This window comes from Phyllobates terribilis, unplaced genomic scaffold (genome assembly GCF_046119375.1).
Source record: "Phyllobates terribilis strain yellow unplaced genomic scaffold, ASM4611937v1 Scaffold_4__5_contigs__length_816908805, whole genome shotgun sequence".
Lineage (NCBI taxonomy): Eukaryota > Metazoa > Chordata > Amphibia > Anura > Dendrobatidae > Phyllobates > Phyllobates terribilis.
Genome location: NW_027362764.1, coordinates 110,680,670 through 110,695,364, shown reverse-complemented (window position 1 = coordinate 110,695,364; position 14,695 = coordinate 110,680,670). Strand labels below are relative to the sequence as shown.

The following is a 14,695-nucleotide window of genomic DNA, read 5'->3' as shown; positions in this document are numbered from 1 at the left end:
TTCAAGTCCACAGGAATAATTGAGGGTTAAAGTACCCTTTAGATTTTCAATCTTAATCCAGAAAAAAAAAAGTCTCTGATGTCCTATAGATATAATGCGGAGTACAGGAAACTGATATTCTTGTTACCCTAATCATAGCTTGGTTGCTACCAAAATGTAAGCCTACCTGATAGCCCTTCAAATTTCTTTGATATAAAAACAATTGGAAAAGATTCAATGTGGAAAAAAATCTGCTATCCATCTCATCCAGAGTTTTGAATATAAAGAAAAATAAATATTAAAATTACACAGTGCATGGAAGCTTTAATGTATTTAATGTAAGGCCAGCCTTAGGTTAGTGCCCTTGTAGTATTTTATATGTACACCACCTTTTGGCAGGCCAATAATAAAATCATACAGTGCCCATGAAACATTACTTTAAGGCAATAAAAAACAGTGAAAAGTCAATAAACTAATGTAATTAATATGGCTAATTTCTGGGTAGTTGCCTTTCTATAAGTTTAGGCACCAATTTTGGAAGCAGAGATGTAAGCTCTGGTCACTCAGACCATCAAGACCAGTGGTGCCCTCATTAGTAGGGACAAGTTATCCCCCCTTTATACTATATAAAAAAGGACATTCTTTATGCATCTGTTGGGTCACCTTATGAATAAGTTTGGTGTGCACACTATGGGGGTAATTTATCATTCTCCCTACACTTTCTAAAAAGTGGGCAGTTTATTGAAATGTTTTTGTCATAAAATTGGTATGAATTATACATTTAATTTTCTGGCTTAAGGGCTGCGAGAGTAGCATCTAATATATTAACCCTTTCACCACCTTGGGTTTTTCAATAGTTTTCGTTTTTTGCTCCCCTTCTTCCCAGAACCATAAATTTTTAATTTTTCCGTCAATATGGTCATGTGAGGGCTTATTTTTTGCGGGACAAGTTGTATTTTTGAACGACAGCATTGATTTTACCATATCGTGTACTGGAAAACGGGAAATAAAAATTCAAAGTGCGGTGAAATTGCAAAAAAGCTGCAGTTCCACAATTGTTTTTTTTTTTTTTTTACCATGTTCACTAAATGCTAAAACTGACCTGCCATTATTATTCTCCAGGTCAGCACCAGTTCATAGATACCAAACATGTATAGGTTCTTTTTTATTTAAGTGGTGAAAAAAAATCCAAAATTTGTAAAAAAAAAAAAGTCGCCATTTTCTGAGACCAGCAGCATCTCAATTTTTCGGGATCTGGGGCCGGATGGGGGCTTATTTTTTGTGTATTGAGCCAACGTTTTTATTGATACAATTTTGTGGTAGATATGATGTTTTGATATTGCATTTTATTGAAATGTTGCGGCGACCAAAAAATGTAATTCTGGCGCTTTGATTTTTTTCCCCGTTACGCCGTTTACCAATCAGATTAATTATTTTTATATACTGACAGATCGGGAGATTCTGAACCCTGCGATACAAAACGTGTATTTTTGATTGATTTTTATTGTCTTCTTTTGAATGGGGCAAAAGGGAGGTGATTTGAACTTTTAAATAATTTTTTTTTTTATTATATTTTTAAAAACATTTTTTTCTACTTTTCACCTGCTTCAATAGTCTCCATGGGAGACTAAAAGCTGCGATCATCCAATCACCTGGGTTACACATAGAAGGGCGGCTCTCATAGCAGATCGGCTATGACAACCACAGGGGTCTCCTGCAGACCCCAGGTTGTCATGCCAACCCATCGGTGACCTTGTGACGGGCGTGCCGATGGGCGGAACTTATGACACGCTTCCGGCGCATGCATGTTAAATGCCGCTGTCAGAGGTTGACAGTGGTGTTTAACATGTTAACAGCCGTGGGTGGATCACGATTCCACCTGTGGCTGTTAGGGGCACATGGCAGCTGATCAGATCAGATGTCATGTCCCTAGAAAGGTGCAGGCTCATCGCCGGAGCCTACGCCAAAGAGGGGGATGCAACCTTGGACGTACTCATACGTCCAAGGTTGTAAATGGTCAAAGAGTAGCTATTTTTTTAATTTTTATTTTATAAATCAATAGTACACATGATAATAAGCAACTTTGTAATATATCTTATCAGAGAAATTAGCTCTTTCTCCTCCTGGACTGATTTTTTACTCTCAATTCATGAATAAAATCTGTATTTAGTGAAGACAGATTTTCCCATTACTGAGATAGGAGATGACAGTACTTATAGAATACAATGGAGAGGGGAAGAGGAGTGAGGCGCTATTATTTGGCCTCAAGTTCTTTTGAAACGACAGTTACAATTCTCCATAGAACTTTTATGCACCAACTGTCATCTCATATCTCAGTAATGGGAAAATCTGAAGTCACCGAAGACAGATTTTACCCAAGAATTGAGAATTTTGAGAATGAATAATCAGACCAGGGGAATAAAAAAAAGCAGATTTCTCTAATAAGATATATTACAAAGATTCCTATTTTCATTTGAAACACAGATTTATGAAGAATAAAAATATAACTAAAACAATGGTTAGAGAAAGAATATTCAGCTCATCCGCACCTGGTTGGTTGTACGGCTGTTTGCTAGGCAGTGGATAAGCAGAAGGAAACAATTGAAGCCAGTGTCCAAAATGAATTAATTAATTCATTAATTAAAACATGGAATTGATTTTTTGAAGTTAAAAACATGTATCGATTGAGATTCCACAAACAGTGAATATATAGGTTACGAGTTTCAGGCAGAATTGGCCCTTTATCATAGCATGCTACGATTAAGGGCTGGTTGAGCCTAAGACACGTAAGCTATATTTACATCTCCAGTTTGTGGAATCTCACTGGATACATGTTTCTAACTTCAAGAAATAAATTATTTTTGGAGGCTGGCTTCGGTTGCTCCTTCTGTAACCGTCGTTACTCTTGAAGGGGTCTGTGCCTCCTAATAAATTAGCCGCATCTTACCCCAGTGGGCTTTTTTTTAAGAATAGCCTATACAAAAAAGGTCTTTGTCTATTTCATTCACCCCAACTATAATTACACGTTGATGGACATTTTTACTCACCATTACTTAACAGTTGCTTAAAAAATATTATGTGCGCCAGCCAACAAAGTCTGGGAAATTAATGGATTTATATTCAGATGCCGTAGTATGGTGCTGCCTTCAAACTCTCCGGAAGAGTAATAACAAATTACTGAACCATTTTTATGTCTGAATTCATCTCCCTGCTAAATGGGAGAGGCCATGAGGTCAAGCCGTCAATTTGCTTTTCCAATTTCCATAATGTTATTGTGGAGTGTATTAACTGCAGCTCTGTAGTTGCATTCAGCTTGCTATTAGTTTTGCAAATGGTGAGATTAATGTTCCTTTTTATACAAATAAAGAGGCTGTAATTAATTTTTCACAATAATTTTTTGATATGAAAAGTTGATTTTCGGGTTGTGCAATGCTGTTGATTCTGTTTACCAGGCTATAGTTGACTCTGAATATTTTTTTTCCTCTTTCTCTATGATCTACCTTTGCCTGGCATTGAGCCCATTCTTAATTGAAGCTTGGCACCGCACTTGAGCAGATGTACCGGGTGCTTGGTTTGGAAAAAAAAAAAAAGAAATGTAATTGAAAACACAGAAGTTCAGAGAAACACAAAAGTTTTGCAGGCGATACAAATAAAAGTTTTTGTTTTTTTTAAATTTATTCTGAAGTTACATTATTGATAAAATGTAAAAGGACCTTGAAGACATTTCATTGTTGCAGAGCAGAAATATAAAGGCAATAAAGTATAAAGGGGAGGAAATCTATATCAAACGTGAAAGAAATGCATAAAAAGAAAAATATATAGGCATATATGAGGCCATGAGTTCCGGTCAGAAATCATGGTCCGTACACAGACCATGAAACACGGACATGTGAATGCCGCCTTAGTGATATCACTTGCTTATCTAAATGCATCGCTGGCGGAAAGTGGAATAGCGGTTCATATTTACCAAGCAGTTTATGCCAATTTTTGGTGTGAATTGTGACTAATTTACACAAAAATCTGCGACTTTTCTCGAGTCACCCAACAAATATAAAAAAAATGACCAGAAAAGAGGGTGGAATATTATAGTCCTAATTCAACTTTTTTTGAACAAGGGAAAAAATTGACAATTTTTCATCAAATTCACCTACCCATTAAATGGTAAAAAATAGAGAATGCTCAGATGACACACAGATTGGAATGGACAAGTTTCATACACAAAAAATAGAATAAAAAAAACACAAAAACTAAGCTTGTTTTAAGTTAATATACATGCAACACATAAATGCCCTGCTGTAAAAAAATAAAAAGCAAAAGTACATTTAAATAACAGAGTTCTTAGTAATACAGTTTTTGATCAAAAATAGTATAAAAGTCATCCCACCACGGCACGGTGACCCAAACAGAATGTTTTAATTTTTAATTTTTTTTATTCTTTTATAAATTCAGGCCCTGATTCATTTAAGCGATTACACCAGAATTCTGGCGTAAATTGCTTTGAGATCTCACAATTTTTTTGCACAAAGCAGAGTTGAGGAAAAATGTACTGACTTTTGGAGCTTCCAACTTAATTTTCCCCGACTCCGCCAAAATGGGCAGAACTTGGGCATGACTGGAGCGCGACTGGGACGTGACGCCACAGGTCGTCTAATTCATGATGAGCTGTGGCGTTGCTTAAAAGCGTTGTCCACTTCTCGGACAACTCCTTCCCAATACCTATGTTTTCCCCTTGTAAAATAATAACACTTATACTCACCTCTGATTGCCAGTGCCGTTCCATCAGTGTCAGAACTGGCTCTCCCGGGGATGGGGTGACATTGTTATGTCACGCAATCCCTGCAGCCATTCAGTGCTGACTTCGCTCTCCTCGACTTCAGACAAATCCCATATATCCGGAGGAAGTGAGATCTGCTGCTCTTTCACTTCCTTCAGATGTATGTGATTTGTCCAAAGGCAAGAAGAGTGAAGTAGCCGTTGATTGGCCACAGGGATATTGTTATGTCATGCGATCCCCGGGAGAGCCAGTGACGACAATGATGGAAAGGCGCTGGCACCAGCGGTGAGTATAGGTGTTATTACTTTACAACAAGGAAATATAGGGATTGATAAGGGGTAAGTAGTGGGCAAGCTATTTAAGCCAGAAATCTTTCTTTGCACCTCCTTAATTAATCAGGAGTGTCTGACTCAAGCATGAGACCTCATCAAGACCAACATGAACATCGCCAGTCTTGATGAATCGGGGCCTCAATCTGCAAAAAACATAGACATATAGATAGCCTTCTAGACTCACTCTCGGTCCTAAATGTGTCAAATTTGATGTAAATCACACCATTGTGATGTAAAATATGTCAGTCTTAGGGTCTGTAACGATAAGTCAGTAAATGTGGAGCATTATTTTCTGATTGTGACCTTAGCCTTTACATTGTAATGCACCCACAGTCAAAAAGTTGACTTCAATGTAATTGTGACAAAATGACTAGGAAATTCCAAAGCAACATGCCCCATGGCAGTGCCTACTACAGCTTAGACAGTGGCAATGCCATCTTTGCTACTAGTGATGTGCAAGTATGTTCTGTTAATCCTTTTGGCGAGCATGCTCGGGTGCTCGCTGAGTATCTTCAGCGGGCTCGGGTGTTATGTTTGAGTCACGCCGTGTGCATGATTTGCGACTGTTTGACAGCTTTAATACATGTGAGGAATGCCTAAGAAACAGGCATTCCTCACATGTATTAAAGCTGTCAAACAGTCGCAAATCATGCACACAGAGTGACTCAAACATATCACCCGAGCACATTGAAGATACTCAGGAAACACCCGAGCATGCTCGTAAATCTCGAGAAAGGAGCATGCTCGCTCATCACTATTAGCTACACGTGAGCGCATATGTCTATTGAAAATAAAAAACAAATAGCGGAAAACACAATACTTCAAGATGGCTATTGATATTATAACCTTGGTTCAAATTAAGTTTCCATGAGATTCACCACATTCACATTCCCCTAAGCGCCTATTATTTTATGCACAAAAACTAGCCTTGAAAGGCTGTCAATGGATTTTTAATGAAGATAATATCCAACATTACCTTATTGTGTCTATAACTGTATTACAGGAACATGTCATATGTAAATATCACTATTGATTCATTCCTCTAATAACCTGACTGCAGTTTTATAGCTGGTTGTACAAATCGTTCACCTAAATATTATATTTCGGGTGCAGATGTAAACATAATTCATAGGCTTCTTAGGGTTGATCTACCCCAATGTTGGGTAAGCATGCATCCTCACCTCCAGGTGCATTATTAGGCTGTGCATGTGCCACCAGTGTAGCATCATCAAGCCACAATGTCTTGGCAAAACTATACATCATAAACTAAATCTTTGTCCTGGGTCAAGAAAAAAACTAGCTACTCCATACTGGATTTTCATTAGACCCACTAAAATCATCAGTAATCATAGACATATATAAAATGCTTTAGAAAGTCATATACTATAAAGTTTCCATCAGACTCTATGTTGTATTATGACGTTGCAAGAATTAATATTCAAATATGCATTGAAGAGGTGATGAAAACTAAATATGGCTAACCAAAGTCTGGGACTTAAAGAGAACCTGTCACTTACTCAAAAAAAAATTGAGTGAAATAGCTTGTAAAAATGTCCGAGCTCCCCTGATTCTGACGTTTTTTTCTGACTTTCACTGTATGGCTCCATTGCAGAGATATTCACATTTGTTGCTTTTGTAGTGCAATATGTGAAATCTCTGTTTTTAGTTCAACTGATGCGTTTCTTCAGAGTTTTCTCTGAGGACATGTGCTCTCACTCCTCCCTCCAAGATGCTGCCAATCCCAGCTTGCCAGTATCTGAGACTGCTAGACTTCTAGATTAACTGCCGAGCGGTAGCAGTATCTGGGAGGGTTGAAAAGCATTCGCCCTCTAGAGAAGACTCTGAAGAAATGGCCAGTTGAACAACCAGCAGAGATTTTACATACTGCACTCCAAAAGCAACAAATGGAGCGACGCAGCAGAAAATGAAAAAAAAAATGGCAGAATCAGGAGAACGAAGCGATGTTTACAAGGTAGAATGAAAAATATTATAAAAACCAGCGGTGCCACTAATAGGTTTATAAAGCTGCACTCTCAAATGCATGGTCTGCCTGCCTGCATACTGAAATGTAATATCAAGGTAAAAGAAAGGATGGTTGATTTGATGATCTGATGAAGGAGGACGACTCCTCCGAAATGTGTAGGATCATGCAACGCTCTTTTTTTGCCTAAGAAAGAGCCCGTAGCCAGTGGTGTCACGTGTGCCCAGGGCGGCAGGTTTTTTTCACACGGCGTCTCAGCAAGCGTGACCGGCCGGAATGCTGCAGACACCGCTGTTCAGCAAAATTCCAAACGCAGGAAAAATCATCCCGTACGCCATCTCTACAGACTGCGAGCAAGTTAAGGAGACTCTGCACGTCATCGGTGCAGGAGGAAAGTCATCTAACAAGGTAGGCTTTCACTACCTGACAACTACTATATACTGTATGTACACATACAGTGGGTACGTAAAGTATTCAGACCCCTTTAAATTTTTCACTCTTTGTTTCATTGCAGCCATTTTGTAAATTCTATAAAGTTCATTTTTTTTCTCATTAAAGTACACTCTGCACCCCATGTTGACTGAAAAAAAACAGAAATGTAGAAATGTTTGCAAATTTACTAAAAAAGAAAAACTGAAATATCACATGGTCATAAATATTCAGACCCTTTGCTCTTTATTGAGTAGAAACACCCTTTTGAGCTAGTACAGCCACGAGTCTTCTTGGGAATGATGCAACAAGTTCTTCACACCTGGATTTGGGGACCCTCTGCCATTCTTCCTTGCAGATCCTCTCCAGTTCCATCAGGTTGGATGGTGAACGTTGGTGGGAAACCATTTTCAGGTCTCTCCAGAGATGCTCAATTGGGTACAGGTCAGGGCTCTGGCTGGGCCAGTCAAGAATGGTCACAGGGTTGTTCTGAAGCCGCGCCTTTGTTATTTTAGCTGTGTGCTTAGGGTCATTGTCTTGTTGGAAGGTGAACCTTTGGCCAAGTCTGAGGTCCACAGCACTCTGGAAGAGGTTTTCATCCAGGATATCTCTGTACTTGGCCGCATTCATGTTTCCTTCAATTGCAACGAGTCGCCCTGTCCCTGCAGCTGAAAAACACCCCCATAGCATGATGCTGCCACCACCATGTTTCACTGTTGGGATTGTATTGGGCAGATGATGAACAGTGTCTGGTTTTCTCCACACATACAGCTTAGAATTATCACCAAAAAGTTCTATCTTCGTCTCATCAGACCAGAGAATCTTATTTCTCATAATCTGGGAGTCTTTCATGTGTTTTTGAGCAAACTCTATGCAGGCTTTCATATGTCTTGCACTGAGGAGAGGCTTCCGTCGGGCCACACTGCCATAAAGGCCCGACTGGTGGAGGGCTGCAATGATAGTTGACTTTGTGGAACTTTCTCCCATCTCCCTACTGCATCTCTGGAGCTCAGCCACATTGATCTTGGGGTTCTTATTTACCTCTCTCACCAAGGCTCTTCTCCCACGACTGCTCAGTTTGGCTGGACGGCCAGGTCTAGGAAGACTTCTGGTGGTTCCAAACTTCTTCCATTTAAAGATTATGGAGGCCACTGTGCTCTTAGGAACCTTGAGTACTGCAGAAATTCTTTTGCAACCTTGGCCAGATCTGTGCCTTGCCACAATTCTGTCTCTGAGCTCCTTGGGCAGTTCCTTTGAGCTCTCATTTGGTGAGACATGCACTGTGAGCTGTGAGGTCTTATATAAACAGGTGTGTGCCTTTCCAAATCAAGTCCTATCAGTTTAATTAAACACAGCTGGACTCCAATGAAGGAGTAGAACCATCTCAAAGAGGATCACAAGGAAATGGACAGCATGTTACTTAAATATGAGTGTCTGAGCAAAGGGTCTGAATACTTATGACCATGTGATATTTCAATTTTTCTTTTTTAATAAATTTGCAAACATTTCTACATTTCTGTTTTTTTTTCCAGTCAAGATGGGGTGCAGAGTGAACTTTAATGAGAAAAAAATGAACTTTTTAGAATTTACCAAATGGCTGCAATAAAACAGAGTGAAAAATTTAAAGGGGTCTGAATACTTTCCGTACCCACTGTATAAGTAATCAGGTACAACCAAGTGCCCTTGGAGTGTCATATTCACTCACATCAACCACGTCTTGTAAACGTGTAAATAGAGGCATTTAACACATACAATCCTATTTTTTATCTTGATGTTTACAGGTATTTAATGAATATTTTTGCAGTAAGTAACAGGTCTTTTTTAAAGCATAGACCCTTGCCAGGGATGGTCTAGAGAAGTTTGCTCTACAGGCTATTTTATAGGGATACTTATATTTACTTTCTTTACTATAGCTATATTTGGGTTCAATTCTTTCCTACTTCATTTAGCCAAGAACTATGGTCAACACAGGAATGGAGTAGCCCGTCAGACTACCAAAAAGTCCTACACTGAGCGAGGTTGTGATTCAATAATGGGCCACAAAGGTCCAGCAAAAGGCAACTTCTTTCATTAGATAACAGACATTCCAGCTTCGGATTGAAGACATCAGTAGTTAAAATCCATGATTTATTGGTAGTACTTTAAAACATGGTGGTACAATGCACAAAAACCAATGTGTTTTGACTGTGGCAAAGTTATTAGTTCTGGTATGTATGTATAACTAAAAAGTCATGCTTAAATACCCGGTATCAGTATTAAGAGAAAAATCTAAAAGTCTTCTCTATTATGAGGAACCTCCAGCCCGCGGGTCATTTACAGCCTGTGCTGACCTTTTCTCCGGCCCCCGGGCAACTTGCCTGGGACCGAAGTGCTCTGGCCAGCAGCTGCATTTTGACGGCTGCCGGCCCTTTAATTTCTTATTACTCTGCGAGCACACAGCGTTTACTACAGGACGCTGTGGCACGTGCAATGTAAGATTACGTCGGTCAGGACATACTCTGTGGGTGGAGTTAGCCCAGTGTCTCCAGTGATGTATATATCCTGCCCAGTGTCTCCAGTGATGTATATACCCCAGCTCAGTGTCTCCAGTGATGTACATGCCCAGCCCAGTGTCTCCAGTGATGTATATGCTCAACCTAGTGTCATCAGTGATGTATATGACGCACCCCCTGGGCCATATTCGTTAGTGGGAATATCCGGAGCCGGGTCAGATGGGGGTTGTAGTCTTCCGAGTGGCTGTGACCCGGTCCGTGCCCAGGGTGTCAAACTGAGTTGTATGTGGCAGTCCTACAGATGTTATTAAGAGTTCTTTTGTGTCGACTACGCCACCCGTTGTGATGCGGTCACTGTGGCCGCCGCTGCAGCAGGGTCCGCTGAGGCTGATGGTGGGTGCGCAGCTTGGTGGGATAACCCCCAACGGGAGGGGTATAGCCTCAGGGGGGACAGGTGCAGAGGATGGGGGTTGTGGTGGTGCAGTGCAGACGGCAGTGAAGACAGAGTCGGGTTGTGCAGTTAAGGGTGTTTACTTACTGCAGATGTTGTACTGGTCACTCCAGCTTCGAGTGACCACCCGAGCCGTGCTGCGTCCACCAGGTCCTGGATCCAGCCAACCCCCAAACAAGTCCGGAGCGTGGCCCTGAGCTCTCCTTCTGTCCCGTTCTCTGGCCGTCCCCACCAGTGATCCACCTAGGTCCAGCTCCCTCGGGCCTTCTGTTGGGACACCCGTGGCCTTGGGTTCCCTGACCCTTCATGTGGTGTGCCTTCGGGGTGGATGTGGTGGGTGACCGTGGCAAACGCTGCCCACGGTCTCCGGTCTCTGGCTGGGGTGTGTTTTTGCCCCCACCAGCTTGGGTTCCGGTACCCTGATGCCGACTCTTCACCCGGGGATTTAAGTTGGGATCTTGGAGTCCTTTTCTTCTGTGCCTCTGGGTCTCTCTCTCTCTCCTCTCTCACTCTGGGTCTCTCTTCTCCTCTGCTCCTGACTTTCTCTCTGCAACTGACCCTGTTCTTAGTTGGTGCCCACCTTATATACACCCTCTATGTGTGAGCTCAGGTGACCAGCACCCAATGAGCTCCTAACTTTACCCAGGCTGCTCCCCCTATCTGCCCCTACACTACTTGGGATGTACCACCCCCCTCCCACTCCAGCCAGGAACAGACTCGGTCGTACCTGCACATTTCTAAGTGGGAGTACCGTCGGTCTGCTCCTCGGAAATGGGATGTGTGTAGTGCATGCAGCCTACCGAGCTCAGTTCCACACTCCTTCCTTACCCGGGAGTGGAATATCACACCTCTGGGTTGAGGTGCAATACCCCTGTAGCAGCCGAATCCTCAGGGTGCTACATTCCCCCCTGGTAAATCACAGCACGTCCTCGGGCTGTAAGACATAACACCAAAAACATACAAATTTTTGCATAAACATATAAAACATATAAAACAACATATATATATATATCAATATAAAACATTCTCGTCGCCTCTGGCTCCTCCTCCGGTCACTGTGCAACGTGTGACCGGGTAAAGTGCGACAGTCTCTCTGGAAAACTGGTTTTCCTATAAAACCGGTAGGGGGCGCTTTAGGAAGCGCAACTATATACAGGGGAAGTTGGCCGCTCTCAGTCCTCGGCCAGGTAAAGGGAAGGGAATGGCTGCTCACAGTCCTCAGCCTGGTATGAATACGGAATAATGGGTAAACAGTTCACTCATGCTGGTCCCAACGGGGACTATATATATGTAGCAACAGTTTCTTTGGTACCCGGTCGGGTAACTATTTACATCTACTGCTCTGCCGCACTCAACGGCGTCTTCCTCCTGCTCTTTGCTTGTAGCTGGTTGTAACTTCAGACCCGTCCGGGTCCTCTTGCTCCTCCTCCTCACATCGCAGCTCCTCCTCTGTCAGGCGATGCACATGGAGGGCGTAAGGTCCTTTGGCACACTTGTGCCGGGTAAAGGTGACCTCGTCCCCGATATAAAGGTCACGACCTCTGTGCCCCTCCGGCAGATGGGACTCCACATCTCTGCGCGTGACAAAGACGTCGCCGGGGGTGTTGTTGTCTCTGATGAAGCCCCACCCATGCTGCAGGTTAAACTTTACTACAGTCCCGGTGGTACGGGGACTGTGCGCTGCACGGGGGTCCCTCCTGGTTCGGCTCTTCTGCTCGGCGCTCCGTACTTGGGCCTGTTGCTCCCGGACCCGCCTCTCTCTCCGCTCCCTCGCAAACTCTTCGAGCTGCTGTCGGCAACACTCAGCACGCTCCGCTGCAGCTGCCCTGGTTTCCTGAGTGAACCCCATTAGGTCTTCTCCGGTGGGGTCCCACTCAAATTGGGCTTCTTCCAGAGGAGGCGAGACCCGTGCCACGGGCTTCGGAGCCTGAATCAGGGGCTCACACAAGGGCCCTAGTCTCTGCTGCCGTTCCAGCTCATGGAATTCTTCGGACCAGATGAAGGGCCGCCCGTCCGGCCATGTGAGCTGGCTGAACAAGTCCTCCCCCAGGTGTGGCACCCTTGGCTTTACGGGCGCGGGCGCGGTGGTGGTGGCGCCCGGATTGCCCAGGCCTTGCGGCCAGGCCTGGGGCACCTGGAAGGTGAAGGGCACCGTTAATACGGCGGCGCCCTGGGCTACCTGGCCTTGCGACCAGGCCGGAGGCTCTGCGGAGGTAGGGGGCGCTGTTGGTGATGCGGCGCCCGGGGGTACTAGGCCTTGCGACCAGGCTGGTGGTATTTCCTGCTTTGTCACGCTCCGGGTCGAGGCGCGTGACGTCACAGGGGTCGCTGCGGCGGCTTCCGGTCGGGGCCTAGTCCATAGCGGTGACATGGCGGCTACGGGCACAGCAGGGGGACTTTCGGGCTCTGCGACGGGGAGCTGGGGCAGGTGGGCGGTTTCCCGGCTTGGGGTATAGGCGTCCCCTTTACCTGCCTCCTTGCGTCCGGCTCCCTTCTCGGCGCCGTCTCCGGCCTTTGGTCCTCCCGCGCCATCCTCAGAGGCGGTCTGTTTCCTCTTCCAGGGTAGCGTGCTCCGTTGACTGGTCTCAGCTTGCTGGGCCATCTCCCGGCTCCATTCCGCCAATATCTCGCGCTGTACCCGGGCCATCCTCCGTGCGAGGCCCTCCAGGGCAGTCTGTGCACACTCCCGGTCTCGGGGGAGCTGTGCAAGGACCTCCACTAGGCCTAGTGGGGTCGTGGTGTCTAGCAGGCTCCTGACCAACGGGTCGGTGCTGCTCTGCTCTTCTTCCAGCAGGCTCCTGGCCAGCGGGCCGGTGCTGCTCCGCTCTCCTTCCTCGGTCTCTAGCAGACTCCTGGCCAGCGGGCCGGTGCTGTTCTGCTTTCTCTCCATCTCCGGGTAAGCTCCTCCGCTACTCCTCTCCAGGCTTCTTGCCTCCGGGTGCGCTCGCTCCAGACTGCTCCAGGCGGCACCCATCTTCGTTCTTTTCTTTCGTCTCCTCCCACTTCGAGGGCGGTCCCGGGGCAACTCGGTGACTGTCAGCTCCAGGGGTAGTTCTTTCACGCTGACAGACACCTCCAGCATCACAGTCTCTGTTGGTGGGGGCGGTTTCCACTTTTGGCGCCATTTTCTGTCCTGGCCCACGATGGGAGGCGGCCTCTTGCCCTCCTTTGGCACGCCCATAATGGCGTCCGCTGCTCTTCCAAGGCGGGAAATCTTCGGATTTGGCGGGAAGCGTCGCCCAGTGGCGGGAAACTCTGCAGATGGCGGGAACAAGCTGGAAATGGCGGACAATCGGCGGGAAACGACCTGTGATGGGGTCCGATGGCGTGGACCCTCCGGAACCGGCGAGAGACTTCTTTCTGAGGTAAACTTGCACTTTTCTTCAGGCACGCAGTACCCGGTTGTTGTGGGCACGTAATCCTGCCGACTACGCCAAAGTTGACGCGCCCCCTGGGCCATATTCGTTAGTGGGAATATCCGGAGCCGGGTCAGATGGGGGTTGTAGTCTTCCGAGTGGCTGTGACCCGGTCCGTGCCCAGGGTGTCAAACTCAGTTGTATGTGGCAGTCCTACAGATGTTATTAAGAGTTCTTTTGTGTCGACTACGCCACCCGTTGTGATGCGGTCACTGTGGCCGCCGCTGCAGCAGGGTCCGCTGAGGCTGATGGTGGGTGCGCAGCTTGGTGGGATAACCCCCAACGGGAGGGGTATAGCCTCAGGGGGGACAGGTGCAGAGGATGGGGGTTGTGGTGGTGCAGTGCAGACGGCAGTGAAGACAGAGTCGGGTTGTGCAGTTAAGGGTGTTTACTTACTGCAGATGTTGTACTGGTCACTCCAGCTTCGAGTGACCACCCGAGCCGTGCTGCGTCCACCAGGTCCTGGATCCAGCCAACCCCCAAACAAGTCCGGAGCGTGGCCCTGAGCTCTCCTTCTGTCCCGTTCTCTGGCCGTCCCCACCAGTGATCCACCTAGGTCCAGCTCCCTCGGGCCTTCTGTTGGGACACCCTTGGCCTTGGGTTCCCTGACCCTTCATGTGGTGTGCCTTCGGGGTGGATGTGGTGGGTGACCGTGGCAAACGCTGCCCACGGTCTCCGGTCTCTGGCTGGGGTGTGTTTTTGCCCCCACCAGCTTGGGTTCCGGTACCCTGATGCCGACTCTTCACCCGGGGATTTAAGTTGGGATCTTGGAGTCCTTTTCTTCTGTGCCTCTGGGTCTCTCTCTCTCTCCTCTCTCACTCTGGGTCTCTCTTCTCCTCTG

The 14,695-nt window shown here is 45.6% G+C and overlaps 1 protein-coding gene across 1 annotated transcript in view; it reads right to left on the bottom strand.

The window, feature by feature from the left end:
- PTPRN2 (protein tyrosine phosphatase receptor type N2) overlaps positions 1-14,695 on the bottom strand; it is a 1,402,724-nt gene that overhangs the window by 1,065,803 nt on the left and 322,226 nt on the right. The gene's annotated exons all lie outside the window — the stretch shown is intronic.